Source organism: Bombina bombina, chromosome 6 (assembly GCF_027579735.1).
Source record: "Bombina bombina isolate aBomBom1 chromosome 6, aBomBom1.pri, whole genome shotgun sequence".
NCBI classification, from domain to species: domain Eukaryota; kingdom Metazoa; phylum Chordata; class Amphibia; order Anura; family Bombinatoridae; genus Bombina; species Bombina bombina.
In genome coordinates, this window is record NC_069504.1 from 685,009,517 (window position 1) to 685,018,133 (window position 8,617).

At 35.3% G+C, this 8,617-nt stretch overlaps 1 pseudogene; it reads right to left on the reverse strand.

Annotated features, from left to right (window-relative positions):
• Positions 1–8,299: 8,299 nt before the first annotated feature.
• On the reverse strand, positions 8,300–8,416 carry LOC128665262 (uncharacterized; annotated as a pseudogene).
• Between the last annotated feature and the right edge of the window lie 201 nt (positions 8,417–8,617).

Genomic DNA, 8,617 nt, shown 5'->3' on the forward strand with positions numbered 1-8,617 from the left:
CCATTTCAAACATAAAAACCAATTACACGGTTGCACTTGTGCTCATTGATGGGTAAAGAACTCTCATATACAATATTTATCTGACCTAACAGACACAAGTTATACATCTTTATCAGGATTCATTGATTTACTGATGTCCCTCTCTCACTTTAATTGTTGCCTATTAGAGAATGATCTCTTATAACTATATTACTGGTGATTAGCTCATAGGCAGAATTCATACAGCCATGTTTTTGATCGGTGGATAAAATTTACAATTCATAAAGCTGAAATTGTGCTAATTAGCTGACAAACATAGTCGTTTGAGTGCTCATGGGCTACCAGCCATAGCAGTATCTAAATTCATTGGCTAACTGCCATAGCAGTATGAGTGTTTATTGGCTGACTGCTATAGCAGTATAAGTGTTTCATTGGCTGACAGGAATAGCATTAATTGGGTTCATTGGCTGACAGCAGCAAACCAGAAAATAATAAGTACATCTAATTTGCATTGGAGCAACACGTTGAAAAGGGAATTTGAAAAGTTGCATAATTGTCAGTTTTCAAAGAAAGTGTGGGTCCGATTTCCACAGAAATATAAGATAACCATTTACCCACTAAAATTAGTTATACACTTGTCCAAATAACATAGCATGATAGGGGACACATTTGTTCTATGAAAGTAACTATGTTTCATCTTAAAAAAACAACTCAGACTTTTGACATTCAGAAACTTAGAAAAAGCCACAGCTGTGCTATAGTTTGCAGTGGTGCACAGGAAGATCAGAAATGGCATAAAAGTAAACATACTGACCTTTAAAATAACCTTATAAAATTGGTGAGTAGCTTTGACATTCCTTAAAATCCCTTTACAGTTCCTAAATATATTTTATTCAAAACCTATTTTACCTGCTTAATTTTATGAAACTACAAAGGTGGCCTATAAAGATCATATGAAATAATTTTCATTGTTCCGTCCTCAAAAGCATGGTGCGCTGTTAATTAAAATTAGAGGTACAATTTAGAACAGAACTGCCTCATCTTTAAATTTCTGTAAAGCTATGATGTTCTCTTAAAAAGCTTATGTTAATCTGAGCTTTTTATCCTTTGTATTTTTTTACTCTTTGTCTAAATGAGCATTTATTCAAAGCGCTCGCTGTCAGATCTTGCACATAGCGGTATTAAATCATTTGTGGGAAACACAAGTGCTAATTATTCAATTAGGAATTAACAACTCCCTATTGCTTTGCCTTATTTCAGTAATTACACTAAGGATTTAACTCTAGGCGGTATTATTGTTTGACCAAAAAAAGGCTAAATGTCTTGCGTCTTTGTTACACAAGGATTAAGGCTCTCATAAAGCTTGTCAATCATTACATATTGCAACCCCAAGTTAATCCTTTACCTATGATAAAAAAAATTCTGTTTGAGAGCCAAGGTAAAGGTTTTATAGAATTATTATAATTATTATTATTGATTTTAATTGTTAAAGAAATGCCTTAAAAAGGTGAAGCTTAAAATGGCATTAAACACCTTTCGATTTTGTGTAAAAAAAAAAAAAAGAAAAGCCCTAGAGATGCCAAAAATCAAATTCTGTAATTTGTAAATATTGTGACTCAGATTGTTGTTTTGTTATTTGCAGCATTTTGAAACCCTAATTAACAGATTTTATATTTTTGCTTCGCTAGGAACAGTGGGAGAAAGCACAATTTTACACAAAAACAAGTGCTATTTAATGTTTCCTGGAAAAAAAATAAGGTTTTTTTTTAATATATGCATCAGAAATGAATCATTATGTTTAAAAAACATCTGCATAGAAAATAAATGGTTTAAACACATTTTAATCTGAGATTTTGTAAGCAAAGGTTGCTTCATTTTGCAGTTAAGGGACACAGCCCTTGAAAATTAGTGTTCTTTACAATTTCTCCTTTGCTGCAGCCAATTAGAAACAGATATAAATGAACTCCTGCATATATCAAGCAAACACTGTAGATCAGATTTCTGAATTCCACAGAGCTCAATCCAGCTTCTCTGGGTGCAATGTAAAATACTGACATTTTCCGATATTAAAGGGACAGTATACACAAATTTTCATATATCTGCATGTACTAGAAACTAGTATAAAGAATAATATGCACAGATACTGATATAAAAATCCAGTATAAAACTGTTTAAAAACTTACTTAGAAGCTTCCAGTTTAGCTCTGTTTAAAAGGTTACTGGAACACCCAGTGCAAGGTGGAAATAGCAGACACTCCCCCTTCCTTTGCATATGAAAATACCCTTAACACAAATAGAAGCAAGCTGGAGTAGGTATACGTCAGTATTCTCCTAAAACTTGGTTAAGAGTCTGAATATCAGAGCAATGTTATTTAAAAATAAGCAAAACTATCCTTTATTTTTATTTTTTTATTTTTTACTGTATGGGCTATATAAATGGATCATCTACAAAACATTTATGCAAGAAAATCTAGTGTATAATGTCCCTTTAAGTACATGAGAAGTGGTCAATACAAACAATGAAATTACATTTAATAGATTTTTTTCCCAATGTGCAATATTAAACTGTTTATGGGGAACTACAAAAATAGATTTTGTCTTTTTTTTACTTATTTAATTGATTTTTCCCTTTCTATGATCCACTCACTTCTGTGTATGTTAGTCAGTCCTCTTTTAATGTTTAAGGTTTTTATTGAGAACTTCACACATCACAACATCAAAATCAGCATATTTAGAAATACAAATCATATACTCCAAACAATTTTGGGAAGACACAGCTTCCTATACTTATACCAGGTCTTGAAAAATACAACTCCTGTTCAAAATATATCCATTATAGCCGCCAACTCGGCATGTGGGGGGGGGGGGGGGCGAAAAAAAAAAAAAAGGAGAACCGAGATAATTACCAAATATCTACCGCCTCACTTGATAGTCAATCACCTCCCTGTCCCTGGCAGAGAGATTTTAGAGCCAATATGCTGGAAGAACCTCCCCAGCAACCAGCGACATGAAATTAACATTATTCTTCAGAGGTGTAACAAATTGAATCTGTGCCAACTGGGGCCATGCTAGAATTACCCTCTTCCACTTATCAAAGAAGAGCCTGTTAACTTTTTTTGATCCCCCGACTAGGTGCAGTCTTTCTATAATCATTTGTAACTTAATAATATTAACGGTCTCACCTACCGCCGGGGCCTCGAAAGCTCCCCATTTCAAAAATATCATATGCCGGGCTGCCAAGATAACCATATTAATTAATTGTCCCTCGCCTTTATATCGCCCGTATTCTTTTAAAAGAAAGATATGTCTTAAATGGAGAGCACACTCATCACGAAGGAACCTATTCACCCAGAATTGGATTTTACTCCAGATCCAGAATTGACGGATTTTTGGGCAATCCCATATACAATGTTGCAAATCTGCTCTCTCTTTATGACATTTGAAGCAATTCCCCTTATACCCATTCTGCTCCCATTTGCTCATCCTCATTGGGGATAGATAAAAATTATTTAGAAGCTTAAACTGTGATTCTTTCAAGCTTACTACTCTCGTGGCTGCATCTGCCAGTTTAATGCTCCTTTCAATATCTTCATCTTGCAAAAGGTTAATATATTTAGTAAGAAACATTTTCCTTTTGTTAATATGTTCTTTCCCTGATATATTTAAAGGGACAGTCTACCATTGAATTGTTATTGTTTTAAAAGATAGATAATCCTTTATTACCCATTCCCCAGTTTTGCATAACCAACACAGTTATATTAATATACTTTTTACCTCTGTGATTACCTTGTATCTAGGAACCTTCTTCCAGCCCCCTGATCACATGACTGTGACTGTTTATTATCTATTGTCTTGCATTTAGCATTGTTTTGTGCTAGATCTTAAATAACTTCCTGTGCCTGAACACAGTGTTATCTATATGGCCCACGTGTACTTTCTGTCTCTTTGGGCTCCATGTACTAAGCAGTCAGCGAGCTACCCGCAACAAATCTCGCGTCAAAATTCGCAAACTGATATGTACAAAGTCGTCAACTATGTTCAAACTCGCATCTTTAAAATTGCGAGCGTACTTATCCGCCAAACCTCGCTACCTCTCCATTTTTCACTGTAATTAGACACATTTGACCACCAACTCGCCAAAAACGAATGTACTAAAAAATCTATTTGTCCGCTCGCTACAATTTCCGCTCCCACCTCGTTATTTTTGCCTCGCCACCTTTTAGGTGGCGGGCAAGGTACAAAACAATAGGAAAGTCAATCTAGACGCCAGTCTAGACATATATAAAAGGCAGTAATATCAGCATTGTACAGCATAACTGGCGTCTAATTTGTCTCTCATTTCCATGTACATAAATTGCGCCAAATTTGTCCACTGTAATTAAAGAGTAATCTATATTTTAAATTTGTATTGTATAGTTGTCAATCTTTATAATTATTTTTATATTAATATTTATATATTATCAGATCCAGATGAAGCCATATCCAAATTGTAAATAAATATTACAAAAATAACGCTCTGTTATCACTCTTCAAAAAATTTTGAACAATAATAAAGTTGTTTAGATAAGTTGAACTTTTATAGGAGCAAAATTCTATTCCCGCGACTACTATGATGTTCGTGACACCTTGCATGTCACGTGTTAATAATTGGCCAGACAATTCAACTAAAAGTTAAGTACATTAGCTTAGTCGCGGCGAGCGAGGCGTCAAATTTATCAATAATCCGCCACTGCTCGAGGCGGGCTAGACTTGTCTATTTATTGGGGGATTATTAGTACATAGTGACAGCGGACACCATTTCGCCCGCGGCGAGTAACGGCGAGTTTATCCGCGTCTAAAATGACGGATGAATTGACGGCTTAGTACTTAGAGCCCTTTGTGTTGAAAATAGATTTAAAAAGCATGTGATAATAGACAGCCATCAAAGGCTTAGAAATTAGCATATGAGCCTACCTATGTTTAGTTTAAACTAAGAATACCAAGAGAAAAAAGCAAATTTGATGATAAAAGTAAATTGGAAAGTTGATTAAAATTAAAAGTCCTATCTGAATAATGAAAGTTTAATTAATACTAGACTGTCCCTTTAATAAGACTTTATACCAGTATGATATTGATCTTTTGCAGACCGCATATAATTTCACTCCTGCATCAATTGCTGGGTCCCACGCGATTCTATAAGTTTGCAATAGTTTAGAAAAGTAACTTCTAGCTTGTAAATAAGAATAGAAAGTTTTTGTCGGTAACTGATATTGTTCAGCCAATGTTTCAAATGTTTGTAGGACTTGCCCTTCACCCTGGACTAACTCGGAAAAATAACGTAACCCTTTCTGCCACCAGATTTTAAAAGCCGAATTATTGTTAATCCCAGGTATAAAATAGGGGGTACCGATGAACGGCAAATATCTTGATATATAGAAATCTTGGCCTACTAATCCGCAAAATTTCTGCCATGCGCGAACCACATTGGCAAAAGTTAAGAGAGTACTGACATTGCTGGGCAAACTCCTAAATGGATGATATAAGATTGCCTTAAGATCAAAGGGTTTTAACAGTGTGGATTCTAAATCATAATAAGTCACATGGTTAGCTTCCGTTAACCAGTCTATTCCGAATTTCATAAGGGCGACTATATTGCATCTTACAATGTCCGGTAAAGCCAAACTCGCATATCTTTTGCTTTGAACAAGTTTCTCGGTTGCTATACGAATTTTCTTCTTAGCTCATATAAAATGTGCACAAGCTCTATTGTACCTTGCAACATCTCGTTTATTGATCAATAATGGTAGGTTTTGCATTAAGAATAATAACTGGGGGAAAGCTATCGTTTTAATCAACACTATTTTCGCGGAAAGCGATAAGTATTGTATATTCCACTTACCTAATCTTTCCTCTAGATCTTCAAAAAACTCAGCATAATTAAGACTATACCATTCATTAGGATTTTTACTTATTTTAATACCTAAATAATTTATCGATTTTACTACTGTGAAACCATGTTGTAAAAGACTCGCTCTTGTTTGATTGATCCAAAGCAGCTCTGACTTTTCCTTGTTAATTTTATATCTGGAGAAAGTAGTAAAATTATTAATAATTGCCAAACATTTGGGTATACTATCTTTGGTGTGCTGTAAGAATAACATAATGTCGTCGGCATATAAAGAGATTACAACATTATGTCCCCCGAATTCTATTCCCTTTAATTCTTGCCTAAGTTGGACGGCCAAAGGTTCTAGTGCTAGATCAAAAAGTAAGGGCGACAGGGGACAACCCTGTCTAGTCCCTCTTTGCAGGGTTATAAACTGAGATAGTTTGCCGTTTACCAACAATTGGGACCGTGGACTGGTATAAATCCTTTTAATTAACTGAACCAGATTACCTTCAAAACCGAATTTCTTAAGAGTCGTAAATAAGTGATCCCAAATTATGGAATCAAACGCTTTTTCTGCATCAATCATAAGCATAGCCAGATCTGCTTGCGATTTTTTATTTGATGTCTGCATCTTGTTAAAGTAATGGTCTAGAATAAGTAAATCCGGATTGATCGTTATGAATCAATTCACCGACCCCTTTCTTTAATCTGTCTGCAATAATTGCTGTTAATATTTTGTAATCTTGATTCAGGAGTGAAATTGGTTGGTATGATCCCAATTCATCTGCTGCTTTCCCTTTCTTATGAATTAATGTCACTGTTGAGTCAGTAAAATAAAGTGAATTTAGATTCCCTTGTATAAAATAGCTGTTATAAAGTTCCACTAATGTTCCCGAGATGTCACTTTTGATAATTTTATAGAATTCTGCCGGGAGTCCATCCGGCCCCGGAGCTTTATTAATATTAATTCTATCAATCATACTTTTCACTTCTTCCTCTGTTATCAGGGAATTCATCTGCTCTAGTTCCTGTTTATCTATCGTTGGGACCCGAATCTTTTGCCAAAAATCAGACATTCTCGTCTTATCATTTTCCTCACTCAAATATAATTTCTGGTAGTATCTATAGAAGGCCTCTCTGATCTCTATCGATTGGGTAAGCGATTTGCTCCCTTCTTTGATAAGTGGTATTACGTTATTTTTTTTCCTGTAATTTATTATCTTTGCCAGATGCTTTGTGGCAATCCCCTGATATCCTTGACAAAATGCTCTTATACGTATATCCTCCTTTGCCCATTTTTCTCTAAGAAATATCTCACGCTCTGATTTAGCAATTTTATAACTATTCCAAGAAAATCTATTTGGGGTAGTCACATACCTCCTATATGAATTTTTAAGTTGGTTAGCTAATTGAATCTCCCTCTCTTTTAACTTCTGCTTTCTTTTAACCATATAATTTTTAATTTCACCTTGCAAAACAGCTTTTCCTGCTTCCCAGAGTACTTCTGGGCTACTCACATCCGGGCTGTTCTGGCTGTAATACACTTTCCATCTTTCCGATAGAAAATTCTGGAACTTTTCGTCTAAAAACATATATTTAGGGAAGCTAAACGTATTCCTACTTCTACCTTTAATCGCTGCATCCTCAATCTTCAAACTTATTATCGCATGATCCGAGATAACTATTACTTCAATATGTGTCTCTATTTCCAGGGTCAATAATCTCTCATCTATCAAAAACATATCTATCCGTGAAAATTTTTTAAATGATTTAGATTTGCACGAAAATGCGCGCTCATCTGGGTGCTGTAAGTGCCAAATATCTCTTAATTTTAATGTCTTTGCTAATTCTCGTAGGAGCTTTGCCTCTCTATTATGTTTCCTTATGGCTCCAGATCGTAACCTATCAATCCCGGGACATATAGTAGCATTAAAGTCACCAGCCATCACTATGTTTTGTGCTAGATAATTTGCCGATTTATTTTTTATCATTTCACAAAATTCTGTCTCAATTTCATTTGGACCATATATATTACAGAACGTCCACAATCGATTGTTAATTTCGGCTTGTACAAACATAAATCTCCCTCTCGGGTCTAGCATTTGACTCTTTATCACATATGTCAAATTCTTATTAAACATTATGGCCACTCCACATTTCCTACTATTACAAGGAGTTGCTAAGATTTCAGTGATCCAATTAGTTTGCAACTTTTGTATTTCTGCCGCTTTCAAATGCAACTCTTGCAAAAAAATGACATCTGGCGTATGACGCTTTAACATTTTTAGCACATTCTTTCTTTTAATAGGTGAGGTGACACCTCCCACATTCCACGACACACACTTCAACATTTAATTTTAATATATATGTTAAAAACCATTATCGAGTACAATTGACTTCCTACCTCTCTGTCAGGGAGTAGGTTTAATCTATCCATTAGCACAATAGACATGCCTACCGCACCTGGTGTTCCCCGACGGTTGCCCATCCCGGTACTGACCAGGCCCAGCCCTGCTCCACTTCCGAGATCATACGGGATCAGGTGTTCAAGGCCACTTGGCGGTAGACCTGCAACACACAATATAAAACCATCAAGACAGACATAAAAAAAAAAAAAGGGAAACTCCCCCCCTTTCTACAGGCAAAATAAATAGCAAGCATATCCCACATCATCATTAATCTATAATAATATAGAAACACGAACATCATATTCAGTGTGTCATAGCTCTACACCCTTTTCTGTACAATATTTTTTAGCTTCTGTTGCTG